A 20,637-nucleotide genomic window follows, 5' to 3' on the forward strand; every position below is an offset into this window, starting at 1 on the left:
CCTCCAGTATTCTGGTAAACAGGAGAGAGACTGTCACTAAAACAACGTGCATCAGCTCAGACCTCCAGTATTCTGGTAAACAGGAGAGAGACGGTCACTAAAACAAAGTGCATCAGCTCAGACCTCCAGTATTCTGGTAAAAAGGAGAGAGACTGTCACTAAAACAAATAAATCAATATGGCCGACCTTCGCTCTGCTGGGAGGAGACCATTTGACCTAACTCACCATGGTCTAGTGCTGTTGAGATATATCTGGTCTAGTGTTGTTGAGATATATCTGGTCTAGTGTTGTTGAGATATATTTGGTCTAGTGTTGTTGAGACATATCTGGTCTAGTGTTGTTGAGACATATCTGGTCTAATGTTGTTGAGATATATCTGGTCTAGTGTTGTTGAGACATATCTGGTCTAGTGTTGTTGAGACATATCTGGTCTAGTGTTGTTGAGACATATCTGGTCTAGTGTTGTTGAGACATATCTGGTCTAATGTTGTTGAGATATATCTGGTCTAGTGTTGTTGAGATATATCTGGTCTAGTGTTGTTGAAACCTTTCTGATCTAGTGTTGTTGAAACCTTTCTGGTCTAGTGTTGTTGAGATATATCTGGTCTAGTGTTGTTGAGACATATCTGGTCTAGTGTTGTTGAGACATATCTGGTCTAGTGTTGTTGAGACATATCTGGTCTAGTGTTGTTGAGATATATCTGGTCTAGTGTTGTTGAGATATATCTGGTCTAGTGGTGTTGAGACATATCTGGTCTAGTGTTGATGAGATATATCTGGTCTAGTGTTGTTGAGACACATCTGGTCTAGTGTTGTTGAGATATATCTGGTCTAGTGGTGTTGAGATATATCTGGTCTAGTGTTGTTGAGATATATCTGGTCTAGTGTTGATGAGACATATCTGGTCTAGTGTTGTTGAGATATATGGTCTAGTGGTGTTGAGACATATCTGGTCTAGTGTTGATGAGACATATCTGGTCTAGTGGTGTTGAGACATATCTGGTCTAGTGGTGTTGAGATATATCTGGTCTAGTGTTGTTGAGATATATCTTGTCTAGTGTTGTTGAGACACATCTGGTCTAGTGTTGTTGAGATATATCTGGTCTAGTGGTGTTGAGATATATCTGGTCTAGTGTTGTTGAGATATATCTGGTCTAGTGTTGATGAGACATATCTGGTCTAGTGTTGTTGAGATATATGGTCTAGTGTTGTTGAGACACATCTGGTCTAGTGTTGTTGAGATATATCTGGTCTAGTGTTGTTGAGACATATCTGGTCTCGTGTTGTTGAAACCTTTCTGGTCTAGTGTTGATGAGACATATCTGGTCTAGTGTTGTTGAGACATATCTGGTCTAGGGTCTGGTGTTGTTGAGACATATCTGGTCTAGTGTTGTTGAGACATATCTGGTCTAGTGTTGTTGAGACATATCTGGTCTAGTGTTGATGAGATATATCTGGTCTAGTGTTGTTGAGACATATCTGGTCTAGTGTTGTTGAGACATATCTGGTCTAGTGTTGTTGAGACATATCTGGTCTAGTGTTGTTGAGACATATCTGGTCTAGTGTTGTTGAGACACATCTGGTCTAGTGTTGTTGAAACCTTTCTGGTCTAGTGTTGTTGAGACATATCTGGTCTAGTGTTGTTGAGACATATCTGGGCTAGTGTTGTTGAGATATATCTGGTCTAGTGGTGTTGAGATATATCTGGTCTAGTGTTGTTGAGACACATCTGGTCTAGTGTTGTTGAGACATATCTGGGCTAGTGTTGTTGAGACATATCTGGGCTAGTGTTGTTGAGATATATCTGGTCTAGTGTTGTTGAGATATATCTGGTCTAGTGTTGTTGAGATATATCTGGTCTAGTGTTGTTGAGATATATCTGGTCTAGTGTTGTTGAGACATATCTGGGCTAGTGTTGTTGAGATATATCTGGTCTAGTGTTGTTGAGATATATCTGGTCTAGTGGTGTTGAGATATATCTGGTCTAGTGTTGTTGAGACACATCTGGTCTAGTGTTGTTGAGATATATCTGGGCTAGTGTTGTTGAGACATATCTGGGCTAGTGTTGTTGAGATATATCTGGTCTAGTGTTGTTGAGATATATCTGTTCTAGTGTTGTTGAGACATATCTGGGCTAGTGTTGTTGAGATATATCTGGTCTAGTGTTGTTGAGATATATCTGGTCTAGTGTTGTTGAGATATATCTGGTCTAGTGTTGTTGAGATATATCTGGTCTAGTGTTGTTGAGACACATCTGGTCTAGTGGTGTTGAGATATATCTGGTCTAGTGTTGATGAGACATATCTGGTCTAGTGGTGTTGAGATATATCTGGTCTAGTGGTGTTGAGACATATCTGGTCTAGTGTTGTTGAGATATATCTGGTCTAGTGTTGTTGAGACATATCTGGTCTAGTGTTGTTGAGATATATCTGGTCTAGTGTTGTTGAGATATATCTGGTCTAGTGTTGTTGAGATATATCTGGTCTAGTGTTGTTGAGATATATCTGGTCTAGTGGTGTTGAGACATATCTGGTCTAGTGTTGTTGAGATATACAGTGCCTTGCGAAAGTATTCGGCCCCCTTGAACTTTGCGACCTTTTGCCACATTTCAGGCTTCAAACATAAAGATATAAAACTGTATTTTTTGTGAAGAATCAACAACAAGTGGGACACAATCATGAAGTGGAACGACATTTATTGGATATTTCAAACTTTTTTAACAAATCAAAAACTGAAAAATTGGGCGTGCAAAATTATTCAGCCCCCTTAAGTTAATACTTTGTAGCGCCACCTTTTGCTGCGATTACAGCTGTAAGTCGCTTGGGGTATGTCTCTATCAGTTTTGCACATCGAGAGACTGACATTTTTTCCCATTCCTCCTTGCAAAACAGCTCGAGCTCAGTGAGGTTGGATGGAGATTATTTGTGAACAGCAGTTTTCAGTTCTTTCCACAGATTCTCGATTGGATTCAGGTCTGGACTTTGACTTGGCCATTCTAACACCTGGATATGTTTATTTTTGAACCTTTCCATTGTAGATTTAGCTTTATGTTTTTTGATCATTGTCTTGTTGGAAGACAAATCTCCGTCCCAGTCTCAGGTCTTTTGCAGACTCCATCAGGTTTTCTTCCAGAATGGTCCTGTATTTGGCTCCATCCATCTTCCCATCAATTTTAACCATCTTCCCTGTCCCTGCTGAAGAAAAGCAGGCCCAAACCATGATGCTGCCACCACCATGTTTGACAGTGGGGATGGTGTGTTCAGGGTGATGAGCTGTGTTGCTTTTACGCCAAACATAACGTTTTGCATTGTTGCCAAAAAGTTCAATTTTGGTTTCATCTGACCAGAGCACCTTCTTCCACATGTTTGGTGTGTCTCCCAGGTGGCTTGTGGCAAACTTTAAACAACACTTTTTATGGATATCTTTAAGAAATGTCTTTCTTCTTGCCACTCTTCCATAAAGGCCAGATTTGTGCAATATACGACTGATTGTTGTCCTATGGATAGAGTCTCCCACCTCAGCTGTAGATATCTGCAGTGCATCCAGAGTGATCATGGGCCTCTTGGCTGCATCTCTGATCAGTCTTCTCCTTGTATGAGCTGAAAGTTTAGAGGGACGGCCAGGTCTTGGTAGATTTGCAGTGGTCTGATACTCCTTCCATTTCAATATTATCGCTTGCACAGTGCTCCTTGGGATGTTTAAAGCTTGGGAAATCTTTTTGTATCCAAATCCGGCTTTAAACTTCTTCACAGCAGTATCTCGGACCTGCCTGGTGTGTTCCTTGTTCTTCATGATGCTCTCTGCGCTTTTAACGGACCTCTGAGACTATCACAGTGCAGGTGCATTTATACGGAGACTTGATTACACACAGGTGGATTGTATTTATCATCATTAGTCACTTAGGTCAACATTGGATCATTCAGAGATCCTCACTGAACTTCTGGAGAGAGTTTGCTGCACTGAAAGTAAAGGGGCTGAATAATTTTGCACGCCCAATTTTTCAGTTTTTGATTTGTTAAAAAAGTTTAAAATATCCAATAAATGTCGTTCCACTTCATGATTGTGTCCCACTTGTTGTTGATGCTTCACAAAAAAATACAGTTTTATATCTTTATGTTTGAAGCCTGAAATGTGGCAAAAGGTCGCAAAGTTCAAGGGGGCCGAATACTTTCGCAAGGCACTGTATCTGGTCTAGTGTTGTTGAGACATATCTGGTCTTGTGGTGTTGAGATATATCTGGTCTAGTGTTGTTGAGACATATCTGGTCTAGTGTTGTTGAGATATATCTGGTCTGGTGTTGTTGAGACATATCTGGTCTAGTGATGTTGAGACATATCTGGTCTAGTGTTGTTGAGACATATCTGGTCTAGTGTTGTTGAGACATATCTGGGCTAGTGTTGTTGAGACATATCTGGTCTAGTGTTGTTGAGACATATCTGGTCTAGTGTTGTTGAGACATATCTGGTCTAGTGTTGTTGAGACATATCTGGTCTAGTGTTGTTGAGATATATCTGGTCTAGTGTTGTTGAGACATATCTGGTCTAGTGTTGTTGAGACACATCTGGTCTAGTGTTGTTGAAACCTTTCTGGTCTAGTGTTGTTGAGACATATCTGGTCTAGTGTTGTTGAGACATATCTGGGCTAGTGTTGTTGAGATATATCTGGTCTAGTGGTGTTGAGATATATCTGGTCTAGTGTTGTTGAGACACATCTGGTCTAGTGTTGTTGAGACATATCTGGGCTAGTGTTGTTGAGACATATCTGGGCTAGTGTTGTTGAGATATATCTGGTCTAGTGTTGTTGAGATATATCTGGTCTAGTGTTGTTGAGATATATCTGGTCTAGTGTTGTTGAGATATATCTGGTCTAGTGTTGTTGAGACATATCTGGGCTAGTGTTGTTGAGATATATCTGGTCTAGTGTTGTTGAGATATATCTGGTCTAGTGGTGTTGAGATATATCTGGTCTAGTGTTGTTGAGACACATCTGGTCTAGTGTTGTTGAGATATATCTGGGCTAGTGTTGTTGAGACATATCTGGGCTAGTGTTGTTGAGATATATCTGGTCTAGTGTTGTTGAGATATATCTGTTCTAGTGTTGTTGAGACATATCTGGGCTAGTGTTGTTGAGATATATCTGGTCTAGTGTTGTTGAGATATATCTGGTCTAGTGTTGTTGAGATATATCTGGTCTAGTGTTGTTGAGATATATCTGGTCTAGTGTTGTTGAGACACATCTGGTCTAGTGGTGTTGAGATATATCTGGTCTAGTGTTGATGAGACATATCTGGTCTAGTGGTGTTGAGATATATCTGGTCTAGTGGTGTTGAGACATATCTGGTCTAGTGTTGTTGAGATATATCTGGTCTAGTGTTGTTGAGACATATCTGGTCTAGTGTTGTTGAGATATATCTGGTCTAGTGTTGTTGAGATATATCTGGTCTAGTGTTGTTGAGATATATCTGGTCTAGTGTTGTTGAGATATATCTGGTCTAGTGGTGTTGAGACATATCTGGTCTAGTGTTGTTGAGATATACAGTGCCTTGCGAAAGTATTCGGCCCCCTTGAACTTTGCGACCTTTTGCCACATTTCAGGCTTCAAACATAAAGATATAAAACTGTATTTTTTGTGAAGAATCAACAACAAGTGGGACACAATCATGAAGTGGAACGACATTTATTGGATATTTCAAACTTTTTTAACAAATCAAAAACTGAAAAATTGGGCGTGCAAAATTATTCAGCCCCCTTAAGTTAATACTTTGTAGCGCCACCTTTTGCTGCGATTACAGCTGTAAGTCGCTTGGGGTATGTCTCTATCAGTTTTGCACATCGAGAGACTGACATTTTTTCCCATTCCTCCTTGCAAAACAGCTCGAGCTCAGTGAGGTTGGATGGAGATTATTTGTGAACAGCAGTTTTCAGTTCTTTCCACAGATTCTCGATTGGATTCAGGTCTGGACTTTGACTTGGCCATTCTAACACCTGGATATGTTTATTTTTGAACCTTTCCATTGTAGATTTAGCTTTATGTTTTTTGATCATTGTCTTGTTGGAAGACAAATCTCCGTCCCAGTCTCAGGTCTTTTGCAGACTCCATCAGGTTTTCTTCCAGAATGGTCCTGTATTTGGCTCCATCCATCTTCCCATCAATTTTAACCATCTTCCCTGTCCCTGCTGAAGAAAAGCAGGCCCAAACCATGATGCTGCCACCACCATGTTTGACAGTGGGGATGGTGTGTTCAGGGTGATGAGCTGTGTTGCTTTTACGCCAAACATAACGTTTTGCATTGTTGCCAAAAAGTTCAATTTTGGTTTCATCTGACCAGAGCACCTTCTTCCACATGTTTGGTGTGTCTCCCAGGTGGCTTGTGGCAAACTTTAAACAACACTTTTTATGGATATCTTTAAGAAATGTCTTTCTTCTTGCCACTCTTCCATAAAGGCCAGATTTGTGCAATATACGACTGATTGTTGTCCTATGGATAGAGTCTCCCACCTCAGCTGTAGATATCTGCAGTGCATCCAGAGTGATCATGGGCCTCTTGGCTGCATCTCTGATCAGTCTTCTCCTTGTATGAGCTGAAAGTTTAGAGGGACGGCCAGGTCTTGGTAGATTTGCAGTGGTCTGATACTCCTTCCATTTCAATATTATCGCTTGCACAGTGCTCCTTGGGATGTTTAAAGCTTGGGAAATCTTTTTGTATCCAAATCCGGCTTTAAACTTCTTCACAGCAGTATCTCGGACCTGCCTGGTGTGTTCCTTGTTCTTCATGATGCTCTCTGCGCTTTTAACGGACCTCTGAGACTATCACAGTGCAGGTGCATTTATACGGAGACTTGATTACACACAGGTGGATTGTATTTATCATCATTAGTCACTTAGGTCAACATTGGATCATTCAGAGATCCTCACTGAACTTCTGGAGAGAGTTTGCTGCACTGAAAGTAAAGGGGCTGAATAATTTTGCACGCCCAATTTTTCAGTTTTTGATTTGTTAAAAAAGTTTAAAATATCCAATAAATGTCGTTCCACTTCATGATTGTGTCCCACTTGTTGTTGATGCTTCACAAAAAAATACAGTTTTATATCTTTATGTTTGAAGCCTGAAATGTGGCAAAAGGTCGCAAAGTTCAAGGGGGCCGAATACTTTCGCAAGGCACTGTATCTGGTCTAGTGTTGTTGAGACATATCTGGTCTTGTGGTGTTGAGATATATCTGGTCTAGTGTTGTTGAGACATATCTGGTCTAGTGTTGTTGAGATATATCTGGTCTGGTGTTGTTGAGACATATCTGGTCTAGTGATGTTGAGACATATCTGGTCTAGTGTTGTTGAGACATATCTGGTCTAGTGTTGTTGAGACATATCTGGGCTAGTGTTGTTGAGACATATCTGGTCTAGTGTTGTTGAGATATATCTGGTCTAGTGTTGTTGAGACATATCTGGTCTAGTGTTGTTGAGATATATCTGGTCTAGTGTTGTTGAGACACATCTGGTCTAGTGTTGTTGAGATATATCTGGTCTAGTGTTGTTGAGATATATCTGGTCTAGTGTTGTTGAGATATATCTGGTCTAGTGGTGTTGAGATATATCTGGTCTAGTGTTGTTGAGAGATATCTGGTCTAGTGTTGTTGAGATATATCTGGTCTAGTGTTGTTGAGATATATCTGGTCTAGTGTTGTTGAGACATATCTGGTCTAGTGTTGTTGAGACATATCTGGTCTAGTGTTGTTGAGATATATCTGGTCTAGTGTTGTTGAGATATATCTGGTCTAGTGTTGTTGAGACATATCTGGTCTAGTGTTGTTGAGACATATCTGGTCTAGTGTTGTTGAGACATATCTGGTCTAGTGTTGTTGAGACATATCTGGTCTAGTGTTGTTGAGACATATCTGGTCTAGTGTTGTTGAGATATATCTGGTCTAGTGTTGTTGAGACATATCTGGTCTAGTGTTGTTGAGACATATCTGGTCTAGTGTTGTTGAGATATATCTGGTCTAGTGTTGTTGAGACATATCTGGTCTAGTGTTGTTGAGATATATCTGGTCTAGTGTTGTTGAGATATATCTGGTCTAGTGTTGTTGAGACATATCTGGTCTAGTGTTGTTGAGACACATCTGGTCTAGTGTTGTTGAGATATATCTGGTCTAGTGTTGTTGAGATATATCTGGTCTAGTGTTGTTGAGATATATCTGGTCTAGTGTTGTTGAGATATATCTGGTCTAGTGTTGTTGAGACATATCTGGTCTAGTGTTGTTGAGACATATCTGGTCTAGTGTTGTTGAGATATATCTGGTCTAGTGTTGTTGAGATATATCTGGTCTAGTGTTGTTGAGACATATCTGGTCTAGTGTTGTTGAGACATATCTGGTCTAGTGTTGTTGAGATATATCTGGTCTAGTGTTGTTGAGATATATCTGGGCTAGTGTTGTTGAGACATATCTGGTCTAGTGTTGTTGAGATATATCTGGTCTAGTGTTGTTGAGACACATCTGGTCTAGTGTTGTTGAGATATATCTGGTCTAGTGTTGTTGAGATATATCTGGTCTAGTGTTGTTGAGATATATCTGGTCTAGTGGTGTTGAGATATATCTGGTCTAGTGTTGTTGAGAGATATCTGGTCTAGTGTTGTTGAGATATATCTGGTCTAGTGTTGTTGAGACATATCTGGTCTAGTGTTGTTGAGACATATCTGGTCTAGTGTTGTTGAGACATATCTGGTCTAGTGTTGTTGAGATATATCTGGTCTAGTGTTGTTGAGATATATCTGGTCTAGTGTTGTTGAGACATATCTGGTCTAGTGTTGTTGAGACATATCTGGTCTAGTGTTGTTGAGACATATCTGGTCTAGTGTTGTTGAGACATATCTGGTCTAGTGTTGTTGAGACATATCTGGTCTAGTGTTGTTGAGATATATCTGGTCTAGTGTTGTTGAGACATATCTGGTCTAGTGTTGTTGAGACATATCTGGTCTAGTGTTGTTGAGATATATCTGGTCTAGTGTTGTTGAGACATATCTGGTCTAGTGTTGTTGAGATATATCTGGTCTAGTGTTGTTGAGATATATCTGGTCTAGTGTTGTTGAGACATATCTGGTCTAGTGTTGTTGAGACACATCTGGTCTAGTGTTGTTGAGATATATCTGGTCTAGTGTTGTTGAGATATATCTGGTCTAGTGTTGTTGAGATATATCTGGTCTAGTGTTGTTGAGATATATCTGGTCTAGTGTTGTTGAGACATATCTGGTCTAGTGTTGTTGAGACATATCTGGTCTAGTGTTGTTGAGATATATCTGGTCTAGTGTTGTTGAGATATATCTGGTCTAGTGTTGTTGAGACATATCTGGTCTAGTGTTGTTGAGACATATCTGGTCTAGTGTTGTTGAGATATATCTGGTCTAGTGTTGTTGAGATATATCTGGTCTAGTGTTGTTGAGATATATCTGGTCTAGTGTTGTTGAGACATATCTGGTCTAGTGTTGTTGAGACATATCTGGTCTAGTGTTGTTGAGATATATCTGGTCTAGTGTTGTTTAGACATATCTGGTCTAGTGTTGTTGAGATATATCTGGTCTAGTGTTGTTGAGATATATCTGGTCTAGTGTTGTTGAGACATATCTGGTCTAGTGTTGTTGAGACATATCTGGTCTAGTGTTGTTGAGACACATCTGGTCTGTCTCATCGCTGCAACTCCACAACGGGCTCAGGAGAGGCAAAGGTCAAATCATGCGTCCTCCGAAACATGACCCCCCCAAAGTCACGTTTCTTAACCTCTTGGTGCTAGGGGGCAGTATTTTCATTTTTGGAAAAAAACGTTCCCGTTTTAAACGGGATATTTTGTCAGGAAAATATGTTAGAATATGCATATAATTGACATCTTTGGATAGAAAACAGTCTAACGTTTCCAAAACTGTAAAGATATTGTCTGTGAGTATAACAGAACTTGCAGACGAAAGCCTGAGAAAAATCCAATCCGGAAGTGCACCAGGTTTTGAAAGCGCTGCGTTCCAATGACTCCCTATTCAGCTGTGAATGTACCATCAACGAGCTTACGCTTTCTACGTATTCCCCAAGGTGTCTACAGCATTGTGATGTAGTTTTACGCATTTATGTTGAAGAATAGCCGTAGGCTATTAACCCAGAAGCCAGCTACAACATTCAACTGATGACCGAGGTCAGCCTGCAAGGAGGTCAGCGCCACTGACCGAGGTCAGCGCCACAAGGAGTCGCTAGAGCACGATGAGCTAAGTAAAGCCCCCCCGGGCCAAACCATCCCCTAACTATGACAACACTGGGCTTATTGGGCGCCGCCCTATGGGTCTCCCGGTCACAGCCGATTGTGACACAGCCTGGGTTTGATCCCAGACTGTAGTGACGCCGCAACTCTGCGATGCAGTACCTAGGGAAGGCTGCACCACTCGGGAGGCCCAACGGCAGCCTATTTCATCCATACATTTTAGTTTAAGACACACTTGAAGAAAAAGGAAAACGATGCAGTAAAGCGTCGAGACATATTCACAAAAACTGTCTAGTAACCGCAGCCAGTACATCAAGTTCATGTTTAGGCAGACATACAAAGTTCAAATCAAACCAACCATAGAAGACTGATTGTGTTGTATAGCTTACACATATGTTTTCATAGCATATATATTTTCTAGGACAACAGGTTAAAGAGTCACCTGTGAGAAGAAAACAAAATAATTAGAAAGGTTGTTTTTCTGACGTGTAACTCAATGAACCCTGTGTCTCCTGGTCCCTACTGGTCTCCAGTCAGCTGACTCGGCATGTTGATAATCAGGATCCATAACCAAGCGGGACTGTTCTAAGACTTCTATATGTAGCTATGGAAACAGAAGCAAGATTCCAAATCCCTGGTTCTTTTCCTCAAACCCGCATTCAGCAAACCACAAATTGAAGCTGTTGATTGACTATATAGGACCCTAGAGGGAGTATTGACACGTAGTGGATGGTTTGATGAGGATTAAACATGCTCGGATGGAAATGTTACTCAGTCTGCGTCACAAATGGCTCCGTATTCCGTAGTGAACTATGTTTGACCAGAGCCTTATGGGTAGTAAACCTAGAAGGGGGGGGGGGTCAACTTAAAATGGTCTGTTTGCTCAACTTGTCTCATATGTTCATTAAACTATAAATTATTATTTGGGCATCTTAACTAAAAAAAAGTGCATCTGGTTACAAGCACAGTGCTTTTAATATACAACATTTTCAATGTATATATTTGACACATGTTGACTTATATAAATGTCCTCACCTGGGATTTGAACTCACAATCTCTTGGTTTACATCATTCCAATCTTCCTGCTAAACCACCAAGTCTGTCTGTTATCAGTTAATGTGACTATCCTCTCGTCATTGATTTACTTATTTCAGCTATTTAAGGGTTTTCTGTGTTGTTGTCTAATGTTGGTGGGGAATATTACTCTGTTCTAATGTTACTCCTCAATCACTATAATGAATAAAGTAGTTGTTCTGGAGAGGTACTTTTAATTAACAGAGGTGAGATTTTAGAAGTGAAAAGTCTAGCAATACAGGTGAAAATCAGTCATTGACACAGACATGGTGGAGACGCAGGAAGATTTTAAATGCTGTGAACCAGGAGATTGTGAGTTCAAATCCCAGAGAAGAACATGTTGAATTACAATTACTGTATAAATGAACAGAGACCATGTCAGTTGAAAATATTGTATATTAAAAGCACTGTTTGTGTGTCTAACTAGTTCCAGTGACTTTTAAAATGTTTTTAAGTTAAGATGCGCAAATAATCATTTTTGTTGAATGAACGTAAGAGACGAGTTGAATAAACACGTCATTTTATGTTCACTGAATTTCGGCCTACGTTATTCTCCAGTTGGACCTACAGTAAATTTGGCTCATCTCTATTTGTTTTTAGTTCAGGTAACACTCAGACCGAAAAGTTGAGTCAACTTAAAAACGCCGTGGAACCAGTTAGTTAATAATAATTAGTTGAAACCACTTACAGATTGGAATTTCCATGTTGGTTAGAAGCTCCTCCATTAAGTCTCCACACATTCCATCGTTATGGGACCGTGTTGCAGTCATCATAGCATTTCTAGGTCAGACTAGCTCAGCCGTTGCATAATTGCAGTGGTTTCATTTGGACGCGTGCCAGTGTTTTAACAAGATATCGCACATGATTGCCTGTTGAATCACAACTCATAAGAATAGAGGCAGAACGACTCCACATGGTCCCATGGCCAGGAAGGCCCAGCACCAGCATGACAAGCACTCACTGTGGACAGCAGCATCCCATTACCAGCCGCCCACTGTGGACAGCAGCATCCCATTACCAGCCACCCACTGTGGATAGCAGCATCCCATTACCAGCCACCCACTGTGGACAGCAGCATCCCATTACCAGCCACCCACTGTGGATAGCAGCATCCCATTACCAACCACCCACTGTGGATAGCAGCATCCCATTACCACCCACCCACTGTGGATAGCAGCATCCCATTACCAGCCACCCACTGTGGATAGCAGCATCCCATTACCACCCACCCACTGTGGATAGCAGCATCCCATTACCAGCCACCCACTGTGGATAGCAGCATCCCATTACCACCCACCCACTGTGGATAGCAGCATCCTATTACCAGCCACCCACTGTGGACAGCAGCATCCCATTACCCGCCACCCACTGTGGATAGCAGCATCCCATTACCAGCAACCCACTGTGGATAGCAGCATCCCATTACCAGCCACCCACTGTGGATAGCAGCATCCCATTACCAGCCACCCACTGTGGAAGCAGCATCCCATTACCACCCACCCACTGTGGATAGCAGCATCCCATTACCAGCCTCCCACTGTGGATAGCAGCATCCCGTTACCACCCACCCACCCACCCACTGTGGACAGCAGCATCCCATTACCACCCACCCACCCACTGTGGACAGCAGCATCCCATTACCACCCACCCACTGTGGATAGCAGCATCCCATTACCACCCACCCACTGTGGATAGTAGCATCCCATTACCAGCCACCCACTGTGGATAGCAGCATCCCATTACCACCCACCCACCCACTGTGGACAGCAGCATCCCATTACCACCCACCCACTGTGGACAGCAGCATCCCATTACCACCCACCCACTGTGGATAGCAGCATCCCATTACCACCCACCCACTGTGGATAGCAGCATCCCATTACCAGCCACCCACTGTGGATAGCAGCATCCCATTACCACCCACCCACCCACTGTGGACAGCAGCATCCCATTACCACCCACCCACTGTGGATAGCAGCATCCCATTACCACCCACCCACTGTGGATAGCAGCATCCCATTACCAGCCTCCCACTGTGGATAGCAGCATCCCATTACCACCCACCCACCCACCCACTGTGGACAGCAGCATCCCATTACCACCCACCCACCCACTGTGGAAAGCAGCATCCCATTACCACCCACCCACTGTGGATAGCAGCATCCCATTACCACCCACCCACCCACTGTGGACAGCAGCATCCCATTACCACCCACCCACTGTGGACAGCAGCATCCTATTACCACCCACCCACTGTGGACAGCAGCATCCTATTACCACCCACCCACTGTGGATAGCAGCATCCCATTACCAGCCACCCACTGTGGACAGCAGCATCCTATTACCACCCACCCACTGTGGATAGCAGCATCCCATTACCAGCCACCCACTGTGGATAGCAGCATCCCATTACCAGCCACCCACTGTGGATAGCAGCATCCCATTACCAGCCACCCACTGTGGATAGCAGCATCCCATTACCACCCACCCACTGTGGATAGCAGCATCCCATTACCAGCCTCCCACTGTGGATAGCAGCATCCCGTTACCACCCACCCACCCACCCACTGTGGACAGCAGCATCCCATTACCACCCACCCACCCACTGTGGACAGCAGCATCCCATTACCACCCACCCACTGTGGATAGCAGCATCCCATTACCACCCACCCACTGTGGATAGTAGCATCCCATTACCAGCCACCCACTGTGGATAGCAGCATCCCATTACCACCCACCCACCCACTGTGGACAGCAGCATCCCATTACCACCCACCCACTGTGGACAGCAGCATCCCATTACCACCCACCCACTGTGGATAGCAGCATCCCATTACCACCCACCCACTGTGGATAGCAGCATCCCATTACCAGCCACCCACTGTGGATAGCAGCATCCCATTACCACCCACCCACCCACTGTGGACAGCAGCATCCCATTACAACCCACCCACTGTGGATAGCAGCATCCCATTACCACCCACCCACTGTGGACAGCAGCATCCCATTACCAGCCTCCCACTGTGGATAGCAGCATCCCATTACCACCCACCCACCCACCCACTGTGGACAGCAGCATCCCATTACCACCCACGCACCCACTGTGGACAGCAGCATCCCATTACCACCCACCCACTGTGGATAGCAGCATCCCATTACCACCCACCCACTGTGGATAGCAGCATCCCATTACCAGCCACCCACTGTGGATAGCAGCATCCCATTACCACCCACCCACCCACCCACTGTGGACAGCAGCATCCCATTACCACCCACCCACCCACTGTGGACAGCAGCATCCCATTACCACCCACCCACTGTGGACAGCAGCATCCTATTACCACCCACCCACTGTGGACAGCAGCATCCCATTACCACCCACCCACCCACTGTGGACAGCAGCATCCCATTACCACCCACCCACCCACTGTGGACAGCAGCATCCCATTACCACCCACCCACCCACTGTGAATAGCAGCATCCCATTACCACCCACCCACCCACTGTGGAGAGCAGCATCCCATTACCACCCACCCACTGTGGACAGCAGCATCCCATTACCACCCAACCTCTGTGGACAGCAGCATCTTATTACCACCAACCCACTGTGGACAGCAGCATCCTATTACCAGCCACCCACTGTGGACAGCAGCATCCTATTACCAGCCACCCACTGTGGAGAGCAGCATCCCATTACCAGCCACCCACTGTGGACAGCAGCATCCTATTACCAGCCACCCACTGTGGATAGCAGCATCCCATTACCACCCACCCACTGTGGATAGCAGCATCCCATTACCAGCCACCCACTGTGGACAGCAGCATCCCATTACCAGCCACCCACCCACTGTGGACAGCAGCATCCCATTACCACCCACCCACTGTGGACAGCAGCATCCCATTACCAGCCACTCACTGTGGATAGCAGCATCCCATTACCACCCACCCACTGTGGATAGCAGCATCCCATTACCACCCACCCACTGTGGACAGCAGCATCCCATTACCAGCCACCCACTGTGGATAGCAGCATCCCATTACCACCCACCCACCCACTGTGGACAGCAGCATCCTATTACCACCCACCCACTGTGGACAGCAGCATCCCATTACCAGCCACCCACTGTGGATAGCAGCATCCCATTACCACCCACCCACTGTGGACAGCAGCATCCCATTACCAGCCACCCACTGTGGATAGCAGCATCCCATTACCAGCCACCCACTGTGGACAGCAGCATCCTATTACCACCCACCCACTGTGGATAGCAGCATCCCATTACCAGCCACCCACTGTGGATAGCAGCATCCCATTACCAGCCACCCACTGTGGACAGCAGCATCCCATTACCACCCACCCACCCACTGTGGATAGCAGCATCCCATTACCAGCCATCCACTGTGGATAGCAGCATCCCATTACCAACCACCCACTGTGGACAGCAGCATCCTATTACCAGCCACCCACTGTGGACAGCAGCATCCCATTACCACCCACCCACCCACTGTGGATAGCAGCATCCCATTACCAGCCACCCACTGTGGATAGCAGCATCCCATTACCAGCCACCCACTGTGGACAGCAGCATCCTATTACCAGCCACCCACTGTGGACAGCAGCATCCCATTACCAGCCACCCACTGTGGACAGCAGCATCCCATTACCACCCACCCACTGTGGACAGCAGCATCCCATTACCACCCACCCACTGTGGACAGCAGCATCCCATTACCACCCACCCACCCACTGTGGATAGCAGCATCCCATTACCACCCACCCACCCACTGTGGAGAGCAGCATCCCATTACCACCCACCCACTGTGGACAGCAGCATCCCATTACCACCCACCCACTGTGGACAGCAGCATCTTATTACCACCCACCCACTGTGGACAGCAGCATCCTATTACCAGCCACCCACTGTGTACAGCAGCATCCTATTACCAGCCACCCACTGTGGAGAGCAGCATCCCATTACCAGCCACCCACTGTGGACAGCAGCATCCTATTACCAGCCACCCACTGTGGATAGCAGCATCCCATTACCACCCACCCACTGTGGATAGCAGCATCCCATTACCAGCCACCCACTGTGGACAGCAGCATCCCATTACCAGCCACCCACCCACTGTGGACAGCAGCATCCCATTACCACCCACCCACTGTGGACAGCAGCATCCCATTACCAGCCACTCACTGTGGATAGCAGCATCCCATTACCACCCACCCACTGTGGATAGCAGCATCCCATTACCACCCACCCACTGTGGACAGCAGCATCCCATTACCAGCCACCCACTGTGGATAGCAGCATCCCATTACCACCCACCCACCCACTGTGGACAGCAGCATCCTATTACCACCCACCCACTGTGGACAGCAGCATCCCATTACCAGCCACCCACTGTGGATAGCAGCATCCCATTACCACCCACCCACTGTGGACAGCAGCATCCCATTACCAGCCACCCACTGTGGATAGCAGCATCCCATTACCAGCCACCCACTGTGGACAGCAGCATCCTATTACCACCCACCCACTGTGGATAGCAGCATCCCATTACCAGCCACCCACTGTGGATAGCAGCATCCCATTACCAGCCACCCACTGTGGACAGCAGCATCCCATTACCACCCACCCACCCACTGTGGATAGCAGCATCCCATTACCAGCCATCCACTGTGGATAGCAGCATCCCATTACCAACCACCCACTGTGGACAGCAGCATCCTATTACCAGCCACCCACTGTGGACAGCAGCATCCCATTACCACCCACCCACCCACTGTGGATAGCAGCATCCCATTACCAGCCACCCACTGTGGATAGCAGCATCCCATTACCAGCCACCCACTGTGGACAGCAGCATCCTATTACCAGCCACCCACTGTGGACAGCAGCATCCCATTACCAGCCACCCACTGTGGACAGCAGCATCCCATTACCACCCACCCACTGTGGACAGCAGCATCCCATTACCACCCACCCACTGTGGACAGCAGCATCCCATTACCACCCACCCACTGTGGACAGCAGCATCCCATTACCACCCACCCACCCACTGTGGATAGCAGCATCCCATTACCACCCACCCACTGTGGACAGCAGCATCCCATTACCACCCACCCACCCACTGTGGATAGCAGCATCCCATTACCAGCCACCCACTGTGGACAGCAGCATCCCATTACCACCCACCCACCCACTGTGGACAGCAGCATCCCATTACCACCCACCCACCCACTGTGGATAGCAGCATCCCATTACCAGCCACCCAATGTGGATAGCAGCATCCCATTACCAGCCACCCACTGTGGACAGCAGCATCCCATTACCACCCACCCACTGTGGACAGCAGCATCCCATTACCACCCACCCACTGTGGACAGCAGCATCCCATTACCACCCACCCACTGTGGACAGCAGCATCCCATTACCACCCACCCACTGTGGACAGCAGCATCCCATTACCACCCACCCACTGTGGACAGCAGCATCCCATTACCACCCACCCACCCACTGTGGATAGCAGCATCCCATTACCAGCCACCCACTGTGGACAGCAGCATCCCATTACCACCCACCCACCCACTGTGGATAGCAGCATCCCATTACCAGCCACCCACTGTGGATAGCAGCATCCCATTACCACCCACCCACTGTGGATAGCAGCATCCCATTACCAGCCACCCACTGTGGACAGCAGCATCCCATTACCACCCACCCACCCACTGTGGACAGCAGCATCCCATTACCACCCACCCACCCACTGTGGACAGCAGCATCCCATTACCACCCACCCACCCACTGTGGATAGCAGCATCCCATTACCAGCCACCCACTGTGGATAGCAGCATCCCATTACCACCCACCCACTGTGGACAGCAGCATCCCATTACCACCCACCCATTCCATGTATGCAAAACCAAACCATCAGAGAGCAGACACACACACACACACACACACACACACACACACACACTCTCTGTAGAGGGGATTGCTTCCACTCCTGTGCTGTCGAGTGGAAGCACATTGGTGTGAACTATTGAGCCAAGTGAATCAGTGTTCAGGAGGAGTGTTTGTCGTGTCAGGTTCTATGTCAGATTATTACAGGTTATTGTTCAGTGGGAGTGTTTGTCCTGTCAGGTTCTATGTCAGATTATTACAGGTTATTGTTCAGTGGGAGTGTTTGTCCTGTCAGGTTCTATGTCAGATTATTACAGGTTATTGTTCAGTGGGAGTGTTTGTCCTGTCAGGTTCTATGTCAGATTATTACAGGTTATTGTTCAGTGGGAGTGTTTGTCCTGTCAGGTTCTATGTCAGATTATTACAGGTTATTGTTCAGCAGGAGTGTTTGTCCTGTCAAGTTCTATGTCAGATTATTACAGGTTTTTGTTCAGTGGGAGTGTTTGTCCTGTCAGGTTCTATGTCAGATTATTACAGGTTATTGTTCAGTGGGAGTGTTTGTCCTGTCAGGTTCTATGTCAGATTATTACAGGTTATTGTTCAGCAGGAGTGTTTGTCCTGTCAAGTTCTATGTCAGATTATTACAGGTTATTGTTCAGTGGGAGTGTTTGTCCTGTCAGGTTCTATGTCAGATTATTACAGGTTATTGTTCAGTGGGAGTGTTTGTCCTGTCAGGTTCTATGTCAGATTATTACAGGTTTTTGTTCAGTGGGAGTGTTCGTCCTGTCAGGTTCTATGTCAGATTATTACAGGTTATTGTTCAGCAGGAGTGTTTGTCCTGTCAAGTTCTATGTCAGATTATTACAGGTTATTGTTCAGTGGGAGTGTTTGTCCTGTCAGGTTCTATGTCAGATTATTACAGGTTATTGTTCAGTGGGAGTGTTTGTCCTGTCAGGTTCTATGTCAGATTATTACAGGTTTTTGTTCAGTGGGAGTGTTCGTCCTGTCAGGTTCTATGTCAGATTATTACAGGTTATTGTTCAGCGGGAGTGTTTGTCCTGTCAGGTTCTATGCCAGATTATTACAGGTTATTGTTCAGTAGGAGTGTTTTGTCCTTCTGCCTTATCCTTCTGGAGGGTCAGTCCTGGCTGGCTGCCTTATCCTTCTGGAGGGTCAGTCCTGGCTGGCTGCCTTATCCCTCTGGAGGGTCAGTCCTGGCTGGCTGCCTTATCCTTCTGGAGGGTCAGTCCTGGCTGGCTGCCTTATCCTTCTGGAGTGGCAGTCCTGGCTGGCTGCCTTATCCTTCTGGAGGGGCAGTCCTGGCTGGCTGGCTGCCTTATCCTTCTGGAGGGGCAGTCCTGGCTGGCTGGCTGCCTTATCCTTCCGGAGGGGCAGTCCTGGCTGGCTGGCTGCCTTATCCTTCTGGAGGGGCAGTCCTGGCTGCCTTATCCTTCTGGAAGGGCAGTCCTGGCTGGCTGGTTGGCTGCCTTATCCTCCTGGAGGGTCAGTCCTGGCTGGCTGCCTTATCCTTCTGGAGGGGCAGTCCTGGCTGGCTGTCTTATCCTTCTGGAGGGGCAGTCCTTGCTGGCTGCCTGGCTGCCTTATCCTTCTGGAGGGGCAGTCCTGGCTGTCTGGCTGCCTTATCCTTCTGGAGGGGCAGCCCTGGCTGGCTGGCTGGCTGCCTTATCCTTCTGGAGGACCGGCCCCGGTTGGCTGGCTGCCTTATCCTTCTGGAGGGGCAGTCCTGGCTGGATGGCTGCCTTATCCTTCTGGAGGGCTGGCCCCGGTTGGCTGGCTGCCTTATCCTTCTGGAGGGGCAGTCCTGGCTGGCTGGCTGCCTTATCCTTCTGGAGGGGCAGTCCTGGCTGGCTGGCTGCCTTATCCTTCTGGAGGGACGGCCCCGGTTGGCTGGCTGCCTTATCCTTCTGGAAGGCCGGCCCTGGCTGGCTGGCTGGCTGGCTGCCTTATCCTTCTGAAAGGCCGGTCCTGGCTGGCTTATCCTTCTGAAAGCTAAACAAACGACCAGCTGTGTTTTTGCCAGATGTGACGTGCTGTGTACTCTTTGATGTACGCCTGTGTACTATGAGCTATCATCAAATCGCGTATTAAGGAACACACTATGAGAGGATGAATCTAGCATCAGAAGCATTCTCATATGGGTTCGCGTCCCAAATGGAACCCGATTCCCTATATAGTGTACTACTTTTGACCAGGGCACATGATTGTTACCATTGGCGTGACAATGACCATAAGAGTTGGCAAGACAGCACAAACAGATCTGAGACCAGGCTATAGATTCCTTCACCCCTTAGTGCCTGTGGGTTGGAGCGAATCATGCACCACATTCCTAAGGTCTGTCCAATCTACCAACTCAGCGGAGGGCCTACTCACCCTCAACTCAGCAGGACCCGAAGCAAT

General features: G+C 46.3%; 1 protein-coding gene across 4 annotated transcripts in view; it reads left to right on the forward strand.

The window, feature by feature from the left end:
• Positions 1 to 20,637, forward strand: part of LOC110513446 (A disintegrin and metalloproteinase with thrombospondin motifs 3) — a 146,114-nt gene that overhangs the window by 64,991 nt on the left and 60,486 nt on the right. The gene's annotated exons all lie outside the window — the stretch shown is intronic.

The sequence above is a fragment of the Oncorhynchus mykiss genome, chromosome 23 (assembly GCF_013265735.2).
Source record: "Oncorhynchus mykiss isolate Arlee chromosome 23, USDA_OmykA_1.1, whole genome shotgun sequence".
Taxonomy (NCBI): domain Eukaryota; kingdom Metazoa; phylum Chordata; class Actinopteri; order Salmoniformes; family Salmonidae; genus Oncorhynchus; species Oncorhynchus mykiss.